This window comes from Nilaparvata lugens, chromosome 8 (assembly GCF_014356525.2).
Source record: "Nilaparvata lugens isolate BPH chromosome 8, ASM1435652v1, whole genome shotgun sequence".
Lineage (NCBI taxonomy): Eukaryota > Metazoa > Arthropoda > Insecta > Hemiptera > Delphacidae > Nilaparvata > Nilaparvata lugens.
The window spans coordinates 52850127-52871305 of record NC_052511.1 but is presented as its reverse complement, the minus strand read 5'-3'; the positions used below and the strand labels follow the sequence as shown (position 1 = coordinate 52871305).

The 21179-nt window shown below is 37.0% G+C and overlaps 5 pseudogenes; all 5 read right to left on the bottom strand.

The window, feature by feature from the left end:
• Nucleotides 1-2249: 2249 nt before the first annotated feature.
• On the bottom strand, nucleotides 2250-3671 carry LOC120352877 (annotated as a pseudogene).
• A 133-nt stretch (nucleotides 3672-3804) lies between these two features.
• Nucleotides 3805-5016, bottom strand: LOC120352876 (annotated as a pseudogene).
• Nucleotides 5017-5308: 292 nt separating this feature from the next.
• LOC111059712 lies at nucleotides 5309-6704 on the bottom strand (annotated as a pseudogene).
• A 98-nt stretch (nucleotides 6705-6802) lies between these two features.
• LOC111047915 lies at nucleotides 6803-8940 on the bottom strand (annotated as a pseudogene).
• Nucleotides 8941-9231: 291 nt separating this feature from the next.
• The window catches only part of LOC120352875, a 17228-nt pseudogene continuing 5280 nt past the window's right edge, over nucleotides 9232-21179 (bottom strand).

The following is a 21179-nucleotide window of genomic DNA, read 5'->3' as shown; positions in this document are numbered from 1 at the left end:
GCAACTCACAGTTTATAAAATAAAATGAGTCAATTTGGCCCTTTTTCTTATGGGAAACTGAAATTTTATTTCATAAATCTAGGAATGATCCATTGGTTGAGAGATTTGAATGTCTTATATACATCTATGTTTTATTCATTTATTAATTATAACTGTTGAATTTTTTTTATACAAGCCTTATTTAAGCAGATGGAAACATTTTTCTAGAAATCCCCATGTATAAGCACCGCTTTGTTTCTTCTTCACCAAAGCCAAGTCAGACGCTCTCTTAAGGGCTGTCACAGATTAGCCCTTAATAACACTAGCTCGCAGTTGCTAGACTAGCGCGGAAATCCTGTTTAGCAGTTTCCAGAATTTCTGAAGATCCTTTTGCAGCTACAGGCTCGCATTTCAGAAATCCCGCTCAGCTAAATGTGGGTTAGGGTAGAATGGACTTGTAGTACTATCTCTTATCCCAAGTTGGAAACAAAAGTTTTTGAATTTTGATGATGTGAATATTGAAGCATTATCGGAAATGATACAATTGGGTGTTGAGAAATATATGAAAATTGACTTCAATGCTTTTATCATTGATTCTGAATTGGCTTTTCGTAGTGGAATCAACCAACAAAATTTTGAGAATACATCAATACAACTGAAAATATACATATTCACTTGAGTCGTACGTATCAATGGACCAACAGTGTTGATGTGAAACATGACTAATGGTTCTTCCTCCATTTTGGAAGAAAGAAATCCATAGTTTGTTTGTTGTGCAGACCTACTCTGACCACATATTATACATGATTTAACTAGATATTGAATATCTATCATCATATCTGGCCAATAAAAATGTTTAAAGATTCTGTTGATGGTTTTTGAAATTCCAAGATGTGCACCGAGAATGCTGTCATGATAGTATCGAAATATCAGTGGCACTAGAAGTTTGGGTACTACAATTCTGAGCTTTTATTGGTTTCGAATCTTTATTACTAATACTTCGTTGGAAATACTGTAAGGAAACTGATCATGGTTATTAGCAATTTACTTCATCATGTCAGAAATGAGAGGATCATTTTCTTGATATGTTCTGATGTCGGTAAACACTAGTGGGAAATCTGTGATTTTCAATGTATTCACGAGATTCCACACATTTTCACTGTCAATTCCCTTATGTACATCCTCTTCTTCTTCGATATCACTCTCATCTTGATACATCCTGAATAAGCAATCGGCGGTTACAATTAAACGACCAGGAATATGTTCCACTTCAAATTGGAGTGCTAGAAGTCTATGTATCCATCTTCCTGAACGACAAAATTTGTTTGCCCTGTCAGAGAATCCATGATAGTGCACTGTTGTCGGTTAATAATAGGAATTTTGCTTGTTGAAGGTAAAGTTTGAATCTTTCCATTCCAAAAATCGCAGCATAACATTCAATTTCATAAGTTGAGTACTTACACTCTGGCTGAGTTAGTTTTTTAGATGCGTGAGCATTGGGCTTTAATACACCATCAATTTCCTGTGAGAGTATAGCTGCTACAGCTTTGCAGCGTCCGTCTACTTGCAATACAAATTGTTTTGGAAAATCAGCAGTTTTCATTACTGGTGGGTTCATGATTGCATACTTCAATTGTTGGAATGCCTTGTCATGTATCTCTTCCCATACAAACTTGGTATTTATAGTGTACATCACTTCGTCGCCTCTGATGTAGTGAAAAATGCATGATCCGGGTTGAAAATCTCCCTCTATAGGATCATATACCATTCTAACAACAGGCCGCCGGCATCCCGCCCTTCTTCCCCTTCGAAGACTATGTGAAAGTGGTTCTTCCATTCTTCAGGAGTACAATGATGCAATTCGTGGGAGGAGTAATCGAAGATGGATGCCCTCTTAATGTGCATAGTGAGTTCTTTGCGACGAACCGCCTCGTCAACATGCTCCAGCTCACTGCAGAAGTAATGTTGTTTCACATCAAAGTCCAACATGCGGGTATGATTGACCAACACCGAGAAAGGCCTGTCCACAAGTGGCATGCTGCTCTGGCAGCTTCTTCTTTGAATGTTCGTTGTACGTTTCTATCTGAATGTGACTCAAATTGATATCTTTCACTATCCGCAAATAGAAGATTTTGTGATTGAATGCATATTTCGTCGAGGTACCTAAAATTTCTAGGCTTGAACTACAATACTAATCTGGATCTTTCCTCTGGATTTAAACCTAAAACATATATAAACATATTTAAACATATATTAGTGACAATCTCTTCTTCTGATTTTTTAAATGCAATAATTTTGACTGCCTCTTTTATAGAGCCATTAAAGTGGATTAAGCGAATCTGAAGCCCTCCAAGCACTCGTGATTGGCTTCCAGAAGGTTGTTTTGCAGCTTCTGACTGTCCTCATACACTGACAAGTCAAGTTGATTGAAACAGGTATGAGCCGAAGGAAAATCTGTCGGTTGACCTCTCGTCATGGTGTATCTGGAATTTCTGGACTCCATAAATACCCTCAAGGGCTGAAAAGCCTTGGAGTGGCACTTTCAATGTACCGGTCACGAACTGGAGGAACTTTGCCCTTCCAGCTAGGTTGAATTCATGTATGGCTCTCCAGAACCATTGAATCTGGAGGGAGCTGTGCTGGTAGGTGTAATACTCAGTGTTTGCTTTGAGATCATTGATGAAGATTGGGTAGGTCGAAAATGAGCAATTCAAGTTCCTGTATGTTGAAAATACCCATCAGTCGTTTGGGAATGATGTCATAAAATCCGTCGAAGAAAGCATTCAGTTGCTTGTGGATGGCTCCAGTCATTTTCATCTGACAAACCAGATGTATGTACTCGAGCTTGTTCTCTTCAGTGACGAGTATGTTTTTTGACCATCTGGTTCCAGTTCCCTCACCTCAGTCACTCCAACTCCTCGCACCTCTGCACTGAATGTCAAATCATATTTAATGCTAGAGATATGGTTTTTCTTCAAGAAGGCAAGACTTTTGTAGAAAGTGTAATCCTCACTTTCCATATCTGTGTACTTGACCGGAATATCCAGAATATGCTTGTAGAAGGAAAAAGTAAAGTAGCACTCGAGAAGTTTGTTGTCATAGATTTCTTTTTCAATCACCCTCCCGATGAATTTGAAGTGGAGAAGATGGCCCGGGTTGTAGTGCAATGAGGTATTTATAGTGTACATCACTTTGTCGCCCTCCGACGTAGTGAAAAATGCATGATCCGGGTTGAAAATCTCCCTCTATATGATCATATACCATTCTAACAACAGGCCGCCGGCATCCCGCCCTTCTTCCCCTTCGAAGACTATGTAGAAGTGGTTCTTCCATTCTTCAGGAGTACAATGGTGCAATTCGTGGAAGGAGTCCTCGAAGATGGATGCCCTCTTAATGTGCAAAGTAAGTTCTTTGCGACATACAGCCTCATCAACATGCTCCAGCTTACAGCGGGAGTAATGTTGTTCCACATCAAAGTCCAACATGCGGGTATGATTGACCAACACCGAGAAAGGCATGTCCACAAGTGGCATGCTGCTCTGGCAGCTTCTCCTTTAAATGTTCGTTGTACGTTTCTATCTGAATGTGACTCGAATTGATATCTTTCTCTATCCGCGAATAGAAGATTTTGTGATTGAAAGCATATTTCGTCGAGGTCCCTGAAATGTCTAGGCTTGAACTAGGATACTCATCTTGATCTTTCCTCTGGATTTAAAACTAAAACATATAAAAACATATTCAAACATATATTAGTGACAATCTATTCTTCTGATTTTTTAAAAGCAATAATTTTGACTGCCTCTTCTATAGAGGCATTAAAGTGGATTAAGCGAATCTGAAGCCCTCCAAGCACTCGTGATTGGCTTCCAGAAGGTTGTTCTGCAGCTTCTGACTGTCCTCATACACTGGCAAGTCAAGTTGATTGGAACAGGTATGAGCCGAAGGAAAATCTGTCGGTTGACCTCTCATCATGATGTATCTGGAATTTCTGGACTCCATTCATACCCTCAAGGGCTGAAAAGCCTTGGAGTGGCACTTTCAATGTACCGGTCACGAACTGAAGGAACATTGCCCTTTCAGCTAGGTTGAATTCATGTATGGCTCTCCAGGACCATAGAATCTGGAGGGAGCTGTGCTGGTAGGTGTGAAACTCAGTGTTTGCTTTGAGATCATTGATGAAGATTGGGTAGGTCGGAAATGAGCAATTCAAGTTCCTGTATGTTGAAAATACCCATCAGTTGGTTGGGAATGATGTCATAAAATCCGTCGAGGAAAGCATTCAGTTGCTTGTGGATGGCTCCAGTCATTTTCATCTGACAAACCAGATGTATGTACTCGAGCTTGTTCTCTTCAGTGATGGGTATGTTTTTTGTCCATCTGGTTCCAGTTCCCTCACCTTAGTCACTACGACTCCTCACACCTCTGTACTGAATGTCAAATCATATCCAATGCTAGAGATATGGTTTTTCTTCAAGTAGGCGAGACTTTTGTAGAAAGTGTAATCCTCACTTTCCATATCTATGTACTTGACCGGAATATCCAGAATATGCTTGTAGAAGGAACGAGTAAAGTAGCACTTGAGAAGTTTGTTGTTATAAATTTCTTTAGCAATCATCCTCCCGATGAATTTGAAGTGGAGTAGATGGCCCGGGTTGTAGTGCAATGAGGTATTAATAGTGTACATCACTTTTTCGCCCTCTCATGTAGTGAAAAATGCATGATCCGGGTTGAAAATCTCCCTCTATATGATCATATACCATTCCAACAACAGGCCTCCAGCATCCCGCCCTTCTTCCCCTTCAGAGACTATGTAGAAGTGGTTCTTCCATACTTCAGGAGTACAATGGTGCAATTCGTGGAAGGAGTCCTTGAAGAGCACTCGAAAAGGATCCTCTTAATGTGCAAAGTGAGGTCTTTGTGACGAACCGCCTCGTCAACATGCTCCAGCTCACTGCGGAAGTAATGTTGTTCCACATCAAAGTCCAACATGCGGGTATGATTGACCAACACCGATAAAGGCCTGTCCACAAGTGGCATTCTGCTCTGGCAGCTTCTCCTTTGAATGTTCGTTGTACGTTTCTATATGAATGTGACTCAAATTGATATCTTTCTCTATCCGTGAATAGAAGATTTTGTGATTGAATGCATATTTCGTCAAGGTCCCTAAAATTTCTAGGCTTGAACTACAATACTAATCTTGATCTTTCCTCTGGATTTAAACCTAAAACATATATAAACATATTTAAACATATATTAGTTACAATCTCTTCTTCTGATATTATAAATGCAATAATTTCGACTGCCTCTTTTATAGGGGCATTAAAGTGGATTAAGTGAATCCGAAGCCCTCCAAGCACTCGTGATTGGCTTTCAGGAGGTTATTTTGCAGCTTCTGACAGTCCTCATACACTGGCAAGTCAAGTTGATTGAAACAGGTATTAGCCGAAGGAAAATCTGTCGGTTGACCTGTTGTCATGGTGTATCTGGAATTTCTGAACTCCATTCATACCCTCAAGGGCTGAAAAGCCTTGGAATGGCACTTTCAATGTACTGGTCACGAACTGAAGGAACTTTGTCCTTTCAGCTAGGTTGAATTCATGTAGGGCTCTCCAGAACCATTGAATCTGGACGGAGCTGTGCTGGTAATTGTAATACTCAGTGTTTGCTTTGAGATCATTGATAAAGATTGAGTAGGTCGAAAATGAGCAATTGAAGTTCCTGTTTGTTGAAAATACCCATCAGTTGGTTGGGGATGATGTCATAAAATCCTTCGAGGAAAGCATCCAGTTGCTTGCGGAAGGCTCCAGTCATTTTCATCTGACAAACCAGATGTATGTACTCTAGCTTGTTCTCTTGTGTGATGGGTATGTTTTTTGTCCATCTGGTTCCAGTTCCCTCACCTCAGTCACTCCAACTCCCTGCACCTCTGTACTAAATGTCAGATCATATCCAATGCTAGAGATATGGTTTTTCTTCAAGTAGGCGAGACTTTTGTAGAAAGCGTAATCCTCACTTACCATATCTGTGTACTTGACCAGAATATCCAGAATATGCTTGTAGAAGGAACGAGTGAAGTAGCACTCGTGAAGTTTGTTGTCATAGATTTCTTTTGCAATCACCCTCCCAATGAATTTGAAGTGGCGGAGATGGCCCGGGTTGTAGTGCAATGAGGTATTTATATTGTACATCACTTTGTCGCCCTCTGATGGTGTAAAAAATGCATGATCCGGGTTGAAAATCTCCCTTTATATGATCATATACCATTCTAACAACAGGCCGCCCGCATCCCGCTTTTTTTCCCCTTCGAAGACTATGTAGAAGCGGTTCTTCCATTCTTCAGGAGTACAATGGTGTAATTGGTGGAAGGAGTCCTCGAAGATGGATGCCTTCTTAATGTGCAAAGGAGTTCTTTGTGACGAACCGCCTCGTCAACATGCTCCAGCTAACTGCGGAAGTTACGTCGTTTCACATCAAAGTCCAACATGCGGGTATGATTGACCAAAACCGAGAAAGGCCTGTCCACAAGTGTCATGCTGCTCTGGCAGCTTCTTCTTTAAATGTTCATTGTATGTCTCTATCTGAATGTGACTCAAATTGATATCTTCCTCTATCCGCAAATAGAAGATTTTGTGATTGAATGCATATTTCGTCGAGGTCCCTAGAATTTCTAGGCTTGAACTAGAATACTAATCTTGATCTTCCCTCTGGATTCAAACCTCAAACATATATAAACATATTTAAATATATATTAGTGACAATCAATCTTCTGATTTTTTAAATGCAATAATTTTGACTGCCTCTTTTTTAGAGGTATTGAAGTGTATTAAGCAAATCTGAAGCCCTTCAAGCACTCGTGATTGGCTTTCAGAAGGTTGTTTTGCAGCTTCTGACTGTCCTCATACACTGGCAAGTCTAGTTGATTGAAACAGGTATGAGCCGAAGGAAAATCTGTCACTTGACCTCTTGTCATGGTGTATCTGGAATTTCTGGACTCCATTCATACCCTTAAGGGCTGAAAAGCCTTGGAGTGGCACTTTCAATGTACCGGTCACGAACTGAAGGAACTTTGCCTTTTCAGCTAGGTTGAATTCATGTAGGGCTCTCCAGAACCATTGAATATGGAGGGAGCTGTGCTGGTAATTGTAATACTCAGTGTTTGCTTTGAGATCATTGATGAAGATTGGGTAGGTCGAAAATGAGCAATTCAAGTTCCTGTTTGTTGAAAATACCCATCGGTTGGTTGGGAATGATGTCATAAAATTCTTCAAGGAAAGCATCCAGTTGCTTGCGGATGGCTCCAATCATTTCCATCTGACAAACCAGATGTATGTACTCGAGCTTGTTCTCTTCAGTGATGGGTATGTTTTTTGTACATCTGGTTCCAGTTCCCTCACCTATGGTCATATACCATTCTAACAACAGGCCTCAATTTGCCAACACCGAGAAAGGCCTGTCCACAAGTGGCATGCTGCTCTGGCAGCTTCTTCTTTGAATGTTCATTGTACGTTTCTATCTGAATGTGACTCAAATTGATATCTTTCTCTATCTGCAAATAGAAGATTTTTTGATTGAATGCATATTTCGTCAAGGTCCCTAGAGTTTCTAGGCTTGAACTACAATACTAATCTTGATCTTCCCTCTGGAATTGAACCTGGAACATATATAAACATATTTAACCATATATTAGTGACAATCTCCTCTTCTGATATTATAAATGCAATAATTTTGAATGCCTCTTTTATAGAGGCATTAAAGTGGATTAAGTGAATCTGAAGCCCTCCAAGCACTCGTGATTGGTTTTCAGAAGGTTGTTTTGCAGCTTCTGACTGTCCTCATACACTGGCAAGTCAAGTTGATTGAAACAGGTATGAGCCGAAGGAAAATCTGTCACTTGACCTCTTGTCATGGTGTATCTGGAATTTCTGGACTCCATTCATACCCTCAAGGGCTGAAAAGCCTTGGAGTGGCACTTTCAATGTACCGGTCACGAACTGAAGGAACTTTGCCTTTTCAGCTAGGTTGAATTCATGTAGGGCTCTCCAGAACCATTGAATCTGGAGAGAGCTGTGCTGGTAATTGTAATACTCAGTGTTTGCTTTGAGATCATTGATGAAGATTGGGTAGGTCGAAAATGAGCAATTCAAGTTCCTGTTTGTTGAAAATACCCATCAGTTGGTTGGGAATGATGTCATAAAATTCTTCAAGGAAAGCATCCAGTTGCTTGCGGATGGCTCCAATCATTTTCATCTGACAAACCAGATGTATGTACTCAAGCTTGTCCTCTTCAGTGACGAGTATGTTTTTTGTCCATCTGGTACCAGTTCCCTCACCTCAGTCACTCCAACTCCTCGCACCTCTGCACTGAATGTCAAATCATATCCAATGCTAGAGATATGGTTTTTTTCAAGTAGGCGAGACTTTTGTAGAAAGTGTAATCCTCACTTTCCATATCTGTGTACTTGACCGGAATATCCAGAATATGCTTGTAGAAGGAACGAATAAAGTAGCACTCGTGAAGTTTGTTGTCATAGATTTCTTTTGCAATCACCCTCCCGATGAATTTGAAGTGGAGAAGATGACCCGGGTTGTAGTGCAATTAGGTATTTATAGTGTACATCACTTTGTCGCCCTCTGATGTAGTGAAAAATGCATGATCCGGGTTGAACATCTCCCTCTATATGATCATATACCATTCTAACAACAGGCCTCCAGCATCCCACCCTTCTTCCCCTTCGAAGACTATGTAGAAGCGGTTCTTCCATTCTTCAGGAGTACAATGGTGCAATTGGTGGGAGGAGTCCTCGAAGATAGATGCCTTCTTAATGTGCAAAGGAGTTCTTTGTGACGAACCGCCTCGTCAACATGCTCCAGCTAACTGCGGAAGTTACGTCGTTTCACATCAAAGTCCAACATGCGGGTATGATTGACCAAAACCGAGAAAGGCCTGTCCACAAGTGTCATGCTGCTCTGGCAGCTTCTTCTTTAAATGTTCATTGTATATCTCTATCTGAATGTGACTCAAATTGATATCTTCCTCTATCTGCAAATAGAAGATTTTGTGATTGAATGCATATTTCGTCGAGGTCCCTAGAATTTCTAGGCTTGAACTAGAATACTAATCTTGATCTTCCCTCTGGATTCAAACCTCAAACATATATAAACATATTTAAATATATATTAGTGACAATCAATCTTCTGATTTTTTAAATGCAATAATTTTGACTGCCTCTTTTTTAGAGGTATTGAAGTGGATTAAGCAAATCTGAAGCCCTTCAAGCACTCGTGATTGGCTTTCAGAAGGTTGTTTTGCAGCTTCTGACTGTCCTCATACACTGGCAAGTCTAGTTGATTGAAACAGGTATGAGCCGAAGGAAAATCTGTCACTTGACCTCTTGTCATGGTGTATCTGGAATTTCTGGACTCCATTCATACCCTCAAGGGCTGAAAAGCCTTGGAGTGGCACTTTCAATGTACCGGTCATGAACTGAAGGAACTTTGTCCTTTCAGCTAGGTTGAATTCATGTAGGGCTCTCCAGAACCATTGAATCTGGACGGAGCTGTGCTGGTGATTGTAATACTCAGTGTTTGCTTTGAGATCATTGATGAAGATTGGGTGGGTCGAAAATGAGCAATTCAAGTTCCGGTTTGTTGAAAATACCCATCAGTTGGTTGGGAATCGTGGGGTCCCATCTGACCGAATCCCAAAAGGTCGAAGAGTATACTTTCCCATATAGTCGAATCTCATCTAGCCGATGAGATTCGATCAATTGCGACAAACTACAACATTTTTCTATCAAATGGGATTCGACTGCTTGAGAATCGGTCAGATGGGAAAATCAAATTTTCGACCTTTTGCGACAGTTGAGATTTTCGGCCAAATGAGATTACTATTAAAACTTTTCGATCATTTGGGATTCGACCATTTGGGAAAGTTCAAGTTTTAGTGGCATGTCAAATGACCGATTCCCATTTGGCTGAAATTATTATTTTGTCACAAAAGATCGAAAATTGAAGATTCCCAAATGGTAGAATTGAAACTTGTATTTTCCCAAATGGTCGAATCCCAAATGATCGAAAAGTTTTAATAGTAATCTCATTTGGCCGAAAATCTCAGCTGTCGCAAAAGGTCGAAAATTTGATTTTCCCATCTGACCGATTCTCAAAAAGTCGAATCCCATTTGATAGAAAAATGTAGCAGTTCGTCGCAAATGGTCGAATCCTATTAGGTAGAAGAGTTTTATTTTCCCATATGGTCGAATCTCATCTAGCCGATGAGATTCGATCATTTGCGACAAACTAAAATATTTTTCTACCAAATGGGATTCGACTGTTTGAGAATCGGTCAGATGGGAAAATCAAATTTTCGACCTTTTGCGACAGTTGATATTTTCGGCCAAATGAGATTACTATTAAAACTTTTCGATCATTTGGGATTCGACCATTTGGGAAAGTACAAGTTTCAATTCTACCATTTGGGATTCTCCAATTTTCGATCTTTTGCGACGAAAAATATGATTTTCCCAACTGACCGATTCCTAAATGGTCGATTCCTATTTGGTAGAAAGGTTTTATAGTTTGTCGCGAATGATCAGATCGAAATCGGGATCTACTGATTGCGCTCACAATGTGTTGAATTGCGCCCAACTAAATGTAGAAGCCCGTAGCACTGACTAGAGGAAACTCTGACGGCTAGATTCGTAGTTCAGCTGCAGCAGGCCTTTGCTCCCGGCATCCTTCAGTCTCCCTTCTCGGCTTTAGGGGTTGAATTTTCTGGCGCTCTCTAAAAGTTGTTGAGTAGTTAATTTTGAATACTGAATAATTTATAAATTAAAAATTTTATTATATATATTTTAAAAGTAGGCTACTGTAGTCATTTTTAATGAGAATTTTGTTATGAAAATACTTAAATTCTGAATAAGACTATGAAAAATTTTAAATTTAAATCGAATAAATTTAATTTCAAATTCAATTGAAAGTTTTGAATTGAAAAATTAAGATTATAGGTCCTTATCATTAATAAAAAAAATTAAATTGAAATATCTTTTAGTAGAAATGTGTCTATTCTCCACTTGTGGGATGAAGTAATATATTTATTACTAGCTGGCCCGGTGAACTTCGTACCGCCAAATAGTTGATGCATCTCATGACAAACTTTAGCTGGATGCACACCTCAAAATCTATAACCCATACAAACAATCCTCAAATCCAGACCAACGTATAATTTTTATTGGACCAAATAAACAGTTCAGCATACTCTACCATGTGCGTGTACGATAAAATCATAACTGACAGATTAATTGATCACGCATATCATTAGCATATAATCGACGTTTCAATCACGCATATCACGCATTCAATCACGCATTTAAACATTTGAACATTAAATCATTTAAATATTTAAACATTTAAACATTAAGAGAAATGCCAAACCGTCGACTTGAATCTTAGACCTCACTTCGCACGGTCAATAAAAGAATAATCCAATAATTCATGTAGGGAATTAGAACTGTGTGTTTGAACTCAATGAGGCATTGCAGTATAAGTTATGTCTGTGCTACTATGAAACTCAAAACAGCTGTTATGTTTTCTCAATAAAGACATCTCTCAGCTTTTATTTTTAATCGCTAAATCAATATTCAATCTATCTTCTTCTCTTCTTCTCCTTCTTCTTCTTCTTCTTCTTATTATTATTTCTCTTCATCTTCTTTTTCTTCTTATTATTATTTCTCTTCATCTTCTTCTTCTTCAGCTCCTCCTCCTCCTCCTCCTCCTCCTACTCCTCCACCTCCTTCTACTCCTCCTCCTCTTTCCTCCTCATCCTCTTCCTAAGTCCCAACATACTGAAATCACACCACAGCCCAAACTACCGAGCCTAAAAACTTTAATTTTTGCACAACTTGTTTATGGTAGCCTCAAGACATCCACTAAGAAAGGATTTTTTCAATTTTCCCCCCTGATGAAGCTGGGGCCCCGCCAAAAATGTTACACACACACACACACACACACACACACACACACTTTGATAATAATCTCATGATTATTATACGTGTACAGAAAATTGAGAGAAACCTAGTATATCATCATAATGATTGTATCATTGAATTCTCTTCAGCTTGATCGATTTTAAAGCTACATTGAACTCAAAAAATAAGCGACTTGACACAATCATTGTACAATGGTGAGTATGCAATACATTGATTTCCATGATCAATGTACAGAGCTATTCTGAAGAATAATTAACATCTGGAGTGATCCGTGGTCTAGTGGATAGAGTGACACTCATATCATTTAGAGATCCGTCAATAGGGAACTAACTCGGGATAAATAAGTAATGTCAATAGGTTTTCAATTTTCGATAGGTTCAATTCTCTTAATCTTCAATAGGTTTTCAATACTCTTCAATAATTGAGAAAGCTCATTATGATTAGAAAAGAGAGCCAAACTCCAGCGCAATTTGAATGAGATTTGAGTCTTTCACGTTCCGTATTTTGTAAATGAGAGCTACTCCCACTATAGATGAAGTTCACGTATGTTAATTTCTATCATGTAACACAAGTTTGAAAATATTCTCAACTTCATATTTTCTGGTCAATGAATGTAATATAAATGAAATGCAATTTCTAAGAGATTTCTTCAATTTCTTTTGTGGAGGGTAAATTCTCCTAATTTCAGAAAACTTTCCTGGGCTCGAATAATTTTATTCTATTCAGACAATACCATCTAAATAGAGAATTCTTTCAAATTAAAGGATCTCAATCCGACTTGAAATGTAGACAATTTCACCTCTCACAAGTTCAATAATTTGTCTTCTACATTATATCAATCTTCAACGGCATTGATCAGCTTTAGAATCCAAGCCAGTTTTTATAATTCTTATTGATTACTGAATAATAATCACTGAGACTTCACTTGAAATGTTAACATGAGAGAAATTTCGTCAATTCTATGTATTTCAAAACAAACTTCTCAATTTGAACATAGCCTACTAATCCGAATAAAAAGAAGATTGCATATATACTCTAGAAATGATCTCTTAATATAATAGACAACTCCTGATACATCACACTATTATTATACAAGTAACTCAAGTATATCAAGCTCTTGATATTAGTACCAAGTTCTACAATTATAATAGAGTGTGAAGTTTTCTTGTTCCTCGAGAATTATTGAACTCTCGTTTTTATTAGTTTAATCACAATTGAAAGTTCATAATTTTACATAGTATGATCTATCAATACTGAGGGTTCCTCTTTTGTTAATTCTCCCCTATGTTTTCTTTCTCATACATAATTATTATCTATTTTAACTGAATACTCTCAGTAATACAACTTTATTACAATCATGTGAAACATTTGAAACTGTGGAAATTCCATATACATTCCTTACAGCTTATACAACAAAATTGTGTCAGAGTTTTTACAATTTGAGAACTTTTATATTGAAATGTACAGTGAACCATATCAAAAGTGAACTTAGCTAAATCCCGAGCTCGGAAACCGGCCCTTGAATAGAGAATTCTTTCAAATTTAAAGCTTTCAATCTGACTTGAAATGTAGACAATTCTACCTCTCACAAGTTCAATTATTGTTTTATACATTATATCAATCTCCAACTGCATTAATCAGCTTTAGAATTCAAGCAAGTTTGAAATAACTCTTATCGATTACAGAATAATGATATTATTGAGAGTTCACTTGAAGTGTTAACATGAAATAGATTTCGTCAATTCTATGAATTTCAAAACAAACTTCTCAATTTGAACATAGCCTACAACTTTACTAATCCGAATAAAAAGGGAGATTGCATATAGTATACTCAAGAAATGATCCCTTACTATAATAGACAACTCCTGATATATCACACTCTTATTATATCAAGTTCTACAATATCATAATACAGTGTGAAGTTTTCTTGTTCCTCGAGAATTATTGAAGAGTCTCGTTTTTATTATTTTGATTACAATTGAATGTTAATTCATTATTTTACATAGTATGAACTCATAATACAAAGCATTCCTCTTCTGTCAACTCTACCTTATGTTTTCCCTTTTGAAAATAATTATTATTTATTTTAAGTGAATACTCTCAGTAATATAACTTTATTACAATCAAGTGAAAAATCTGAAGCTGTGGAAATGCCATATTCATTCCTTGCAGCTTATACAATAATATATTGTGTCAGTGTTTCAATAATTTGAAAACTCTTATATTGAAATGAACAGTGAACTCAACACAATCTACAATAGCCACGTTGCTTCAAATTGTAGAGAGTTCTAGCTTCTCTTCCTTAGTTTTGCTGTAAACATCACGGGAGAGGTACGAGGTTTTTGAATCATTGTTATGTTTTTGAATAATAACACGTGGTGTGGAGAGTGCAGGGGATCCGTAATATAGATCTCGCAGAAGAAGGTACCACCGAATCAACGTTATATTAGTAGACAGAAGGTTGATCACTCACAGGTGTGAGATTCAAAGTGGTGGGGGGAACGCCAGCGTGACGTCACGTGTAGTAAATAAGTGATGAGTAACTACACTGAGCATACAGTTTATTCATTGTAGCTTCAAATACATCATCGTTCAACACCCTTACAATTCAGATAGAACATTGAAATTCTCTGTACTTATAGCGAATGAATCACCGATTCTAATAATAATGTAGATTAATATACATGAATTTGAAGTCAATTCAAATTGTATAAATAAAATAAAGTTGGAAGTTTTCCAAAATTTCAAAAAAGTGATATGAAGAAGTTAATAAGCTAGAAAATTCTAAATTTTTTGGGTAGGCAAGTTTTGTTAGCGAGAAAGTTGAATTTTGTATTCACTTGCATGAATGTACAAACTGAATGTATTTCTTCTTATTTCTTCGCTCCTCACTAGCAATTTTCATTCTCTCGTTCATGTAACTGGGTCTAATAAAAGTTCTTGTCCGCGCAAATTTTCGTAAGATTCTATCATTAACTTCTGGGAATGTTTTTTTTTTAAATGTTCACATATTTTCCAATCACTTGTTTTGTGTTTGAGACCGTATTTCCGTGAATTTTCATAAATATGTCATTCGCTTGTTGAATGATCCTTGAATTCATCAGTAGGACATGTTAAACCTCCTCTACTCAAGGCTTCAATCCAATTACTGTTCGAGTACATTGCTTCTTTGTACTAAGAATCAGCATCTTTATGAATTACATATCTCGCAACATATTTCAGGGCTTCTTCTTCTTGTGTGTTCAACAAGGTCCTTCATAATTTTATTCAAAACTGCAGCTTAAATGTTTGCCTTCATCGTATCTAGTTTCTTCTTCTGCTTCTTGGAAAGGAATTTTTAAAGCATTGTACTAGTCAGAAAATTTTATCCATCTTCTTCTACATCACTTCCAGTGGAAATAGAGGGAAGATTTGCCTCAATAATCAAACTTTTCAATCTATTTTTGAATTCCACTGGTGTTGGATGAGAGTATTGGTTTCCAATCCCCCTTATTCTTGAGAAGAAATTCTCCAACACATCATGATTCAGCTTATGGGTAAGGATGAATTCCAAACCATATGACTTTTGTAGATAATTGAAGAGTCCCTTCATAGATGATATTGTCATCAATATCCCTTTTTGGAATGGCATTGATGATTTTTTACTTCCCATCCTTATTTCAAAAATCAATTCTTCCATTCGATTCAATATGCATTCTTGCTCAGTCAACTCAACACCAGATGCACTATGCCACGGTTTTCTTCGATCATTCACAAATCTAGAAATCATCATATCAAAAAACTTATCAACCAATTCAAAAAAATCACTCCATTCAGGATTTTTTGAATGTTTCAATTTGAGGAGAGTTTCTGAATGGTGTGAAAATAATTGAACCGCCAAGCTGACCTTCTATCTCATATTTCCACAAACTTCCAAATGTAAATTCGTCAATTTTGGAGCTGGCTTCAGTCTATCTCCTTCTATGATGCTCTTGATATTATTTTTCTCCAACACTTGACCTTTGGGAAAATTTATTCCATGATCAAGGAAGTTGTTCCTGAGCAATTTCAGGAGATGTAACACATCATTAAATACCAATATATGATGAGAGGTGATTGATGGGTGATTGAAGAATTATTTTGCAATTGTCACATTCAATGAATTCCATAGACTTTGGTTCCCTCCGCCCATGTCATTCACTACACTAACAACTTTGAAGTCCGATTTTTGTAGTTCAGAAATAAATTCAAAAAGAATATATTTTGTCATTTTTTGATCAAATGCATAATATATTATTTGCTTCCATTTCCTATATAGACTATGCTACTGTTAAAGATTCTAAAATGTTTTGGGAGATAGTACGCAAACTGAAAGGAATTCAGTCAAAAAAATCCTAATATTAGTGCAGATGAGTGGATATATCATTTTAAACGGTTATACACACCTGAAAGATCAAGTGGACCAATAATGTATGCTGAACCACTTATCAATAGTGATGCGCTTGATAGGATAACTAGTTATGATGAGATAGATATATCCCTGAAAAGGCTTAAAAACGGAAAAGCGCCAGGAGAGGATAGGGTCCCTCCTGAATTTTACAAAAAATCACCATTAGAATTCAAGGATATATGTATTTATTCAAGGATGTATATATTTTTCAACAGAACTTATGATGAGTGTACGTCCCCTGAGCCTTTTAATAAATCAATAATATTTCCCTTACATAAAAAGGCGACACCAAGAATCCTAATAACTATAGAGCCATATCGTTCACAAATTCCGTTTATAAAGTATTTGTAGGAATACTATTAAAAAGATTGGAGGATTGGGTTAGAATGAGAAAAATTATCTCCGAGAATCAGGCGGGTTTTAGAGTAGGGTATTCTGCCGTAGATAACATTTTTGTCCTGCATAGCTTGATAAAATATTTCACTACTGTACAGCGTAAAAAAATATACTGTTTTTTCATTGACTTCCAAGCTGCTAATGACTATAGACAGAGAAGCACTGTTCTATAGACTTCTTGAGATAGGAATCTCCAGTAAATTCGTAGGAATGATTAGAGCTTTATATAGAAACGCGTCCTCCTCTGTATGGTGTGAAAACGGGTTAACAAGGAGTATTAGATTTGAGAGCGGATTAAAACAGGGCTGCCTACTCTCTCCAATTTTGTTCTCGATTTTCACGCATGATATTTGTGAATGTGTAGGTGGAGGATTGAGGGTGGGGAACTCTAAAATTAATTCCCTTCTTTATGCAGATGATTTAGTGATATTTTCTGATAATATTAGGGAGTTACAAAGTATGATAAATAGGCTGCAACAGTACTGTTTTCGATGGAACTTAGTATTAAACAAAGATAAATCTAAGATTATGGTTTTTAGGAAAGGAGGTAGATTAAGCCGAAATGAAAAATGGTACTATGGTGAGGATCCCATTCAAATTGTAAATGAGTATAAATATCTAAGGGTTACGTTCACTCCCACTTTGTCCCTCAGCAAACATTTTTCAAGTAAGCTAACATCAGCAAGATACGGTATTAATAGTTTATGGCGGAAGTTTATAGGCAGCGAAGATGTACCGTTATCCACTAAATGGCAAGTTTTCGAGACAGTGAGTAGAACAACTATCACGTATGCTGGTCAGGTGTAGGGGTATTAACGTAGGGAGGATGTAGAATGTTTCAATACATTTTTCATGAAACGAATGTTCGGGTTACCGCAGAATACGCCCAACTATATTCTATATTTAGAAAGCGGGAGGGATATTATGTGGCTACAGACCCTAAAAATGCATTTCAAATACATATTAAAAGCACTTGCATTACCTGACCATAGATTCCCTAAAATATTAACAAGCTTAGTGGTACAGAGTAATAGTGGCTGGTGTAGTGAATGGAACAATTATTTAATTAATTTAATGAGGGATGGGTGGACCCTATAACTCAGCCAAATCGGTGGGGGATGACATGCGACAATATAATTGATAAAATTCGCCGTAATGTACTGGGAACTTGGTGGGAGAAAGCTTCAAATTCTCAGTTTCATCAAATATATTATACGTTAAGAACCAATAACGCAGTTATGAAAGATTATTTAAACGACTCAAATAAAAGAAGGATGATTAGCATAATTTTCAGAGCGAGAGGATCATTATTACCCTTGAATTTTAGAGTAGATAGGGGGGACAGCTATATTTGTTCACTATGTAATAGTCAAGAAATTAAAGACATTTATCATTTTATAGGAAAATGTAAGGTGCTATCAGAGTACCGAGTAAAATGGTTTGGAAGCTCGGTGATAACGGATGAAATGGTCCAAGAGTATTTAAATGGTAAAAACTGGAAAGGTCTAGCGGGATATGTGAATGTAAAATTGAGATATAGAAAGCTCCTTGTGGTTGAGTTTAATTTCTAAAAATAGCTGTACTCTAATAATACTTGTGGATTATAGAAAATAAATATGTCAATGTAAATATTGTTCCCAAACCGAAAACTGTACATATAGCTCTGGACATGTATGATTGAGTTCATCGGTTTAATCGAAGATGATTATTTATTGTTCAAATGAGTTCAAATTATCATTGTATCACTTCATTTCATAAAGAATTATTTGTATGTTCAATTAATAAGTAAGAATAATTTACTTTGTATCAATGTGTAGTTCATCTCTAGGCCTATAATAATGATTCAGGTTTCTCAAATGAACTGAAAATGATAAGACTCCAAGCATAGATGGACTACTGTGCTATGAGTGAGTGATATTTAGTGCTAACTTCCCAGTTGCCTTATAAAGTTTATTGAGTGCTATCGCATGACATTGTGCAGCCCGTTCACTCTGTAGCCTACTGTGAGAACATTGACAAAAACTAGAAGATAAGGATGAGATATAGATTAAATAACTATCAACTCCGGCTGACGGCTTCGGCTATGCCTAAGAATTTTCGGATTATTATGAACTATGGTATTGATTGGTGACGAATGATATTGTATTTAATTTGATATTATTTTGTATTGTTTTTTGAAGTGAAAAATAAATTCTTTATCTATCTATCTATCTATCTATCTATCCTACATAGACTCCTTGCCATCACAACCTGAACTTTTGAGTGTGGTTAAAGAATTTGGTCTTCTCTTTTGTCATACACTACACGTGAATCTATACTCATCTCATCAAAGCTCAAGATAGTCAATTTCTCGATTGTCTCCTTAGCTTTCAATTTTGCTGTCATGAATGTGAGAACTTCTTTTAGAAGTCCTGGAAGACATTTAATATTCCTTGTCAACATTGATAAAGTTGACAGTCCTGGTAATGGTAAGTTCATTTTTAATTTTAGAAAATTGTATGCTCTCCTAGATAAAGAGCAAAGTGTTAATGCTGGAACAATATCACTCACAAGTCAGTATCAGAAGTCAGTATCTGTTGGAAAAAAAGGGATTGTGTTCCTTGTATGTTATTAAACAAAGCATATAACTTAGGTAATTCATTTTCTAACGCAGCACCGATGATAAATTTATGTAAGGTATGTAGAAGTATGATAAATCAGGCACCAACCGGGGGCACCAGAATACTGAGTGTAATTCATGGAAACGTACGTAAAATTATTTATTTATTTATACGTGGATACAATAACAAATCATATAAATATGATTGGGAAGGAACAACAGGCTTGGCCCAAAACTATTCCATTCCCAAATTTTGATTACATGTCCAAAAAATAGGTTATGTTTCTTCTGTAAGAAGTTCAAGCTCAACTTTCGTCCAAAAATGAATATGAGATGCAAATTTTAAATTTAGAAAAATTAAAACACCAAATTATAGTTAAATATTACACTTAATTATCACTGCACATTGAATTAATTAAGTTATTTTATGAATTTTGAAGCCAAAAATACACACAAATTCTCACTAAGAACAGCATTAAACCATGAAGACATATATTTTCTTCTTCTTCTTCTTCTTCATCTTCTTGTAAGTGTGTGCCAAGTTTTTTCGTGATCGGATATGGCATGTAAAATCTAGGGGCGCAGCTCATACATTCATGCCGGCTCAACTCAACAAATTCTGAGCGCAATCGGTAGAACCGGTTTTTCTATTTCCTTCTCCAGTTTCTCACTCGGCTATCGGTCTGATGGGATTCGATCATTTGCGACAAAATTCAAAACTTTTCTACCAAATGGGATTCGTCTTTTTGCGACAAACTACAAAACTTTTCGACCTAATAGGATTCGACCATTTGCGACGAACAGCAACATTTTTCTATCAAATGGGATTCGACTGTATGAGAATCGGTCAGATGGGAAAATCAAATTTTCGACCTTTTGCGACAGTTGAGATTTTCGGCCAAATGAGATTACTATTAAAACTTTTCGATCATTTGGGATTCGACCATTTGGGAAAGTACAAGTTTTAATTCTACCATTTGGGATTCTTCAATTTTCGATCTTTTGCAACAAAATAATAATTTCGGCCAAATGGGAATCAGTCATTTGACTTGCCACTAAACTTGAACTTTCCCAAATGGTCGAATCCCAAATGATCGAAAAGTTTTAATAGTAATCTCATTTGGCCGAAAATCTCAACTGTCGCAAAAGGTCGAAGATTTCATTTTCCCATCTGACCGATTCTCAAATAGTCGAATCCCATTTGATAGAAAAATGATGTAGTTCGTCGCAAATGATCGAATCTCATCGGCTAGATGGGATTCGACCATATGGGAAAGTATACTTTCGACCTTTTGGGATTCGACTATATGCGACTAAATACAAAACTCTTCTACCTAAAAGGATTCGACCATATGCGACGAACTACAACATTTTTCTATCAAATGGGATTCGACTGTTTGAGAATCGGTCAGATGGGAAAATCAAATTTTCGACCTTTTGCGACAGCTGAGATTTTCGGCCAAATGGGATTACTATTAAAACTTTTCGATCATTTGGGATTCAACCATTTGGGAAAGTACAAGTTTCAATTCTACCATTTGGGATTCTTCAATTTTCGATCTTTTGCGACAAAATAATAATTTCGGCCAAATGGGAATTGGTCATTTGGCATGCCACCTTGGGAATGATGTCATAAAATCCTTCGAGGAAAGCATCCATTTGCTTGCGGAAGGCTCCAGTCATTTTCATCTGACAAACCAGATGTATGTACTCGAGCTTGTTCTCTTCAGTGATGGGTATGTTTTTTGTCCATTTGGTTCCAGTTCCCTCACCACAGTCACTCCAACTCCCT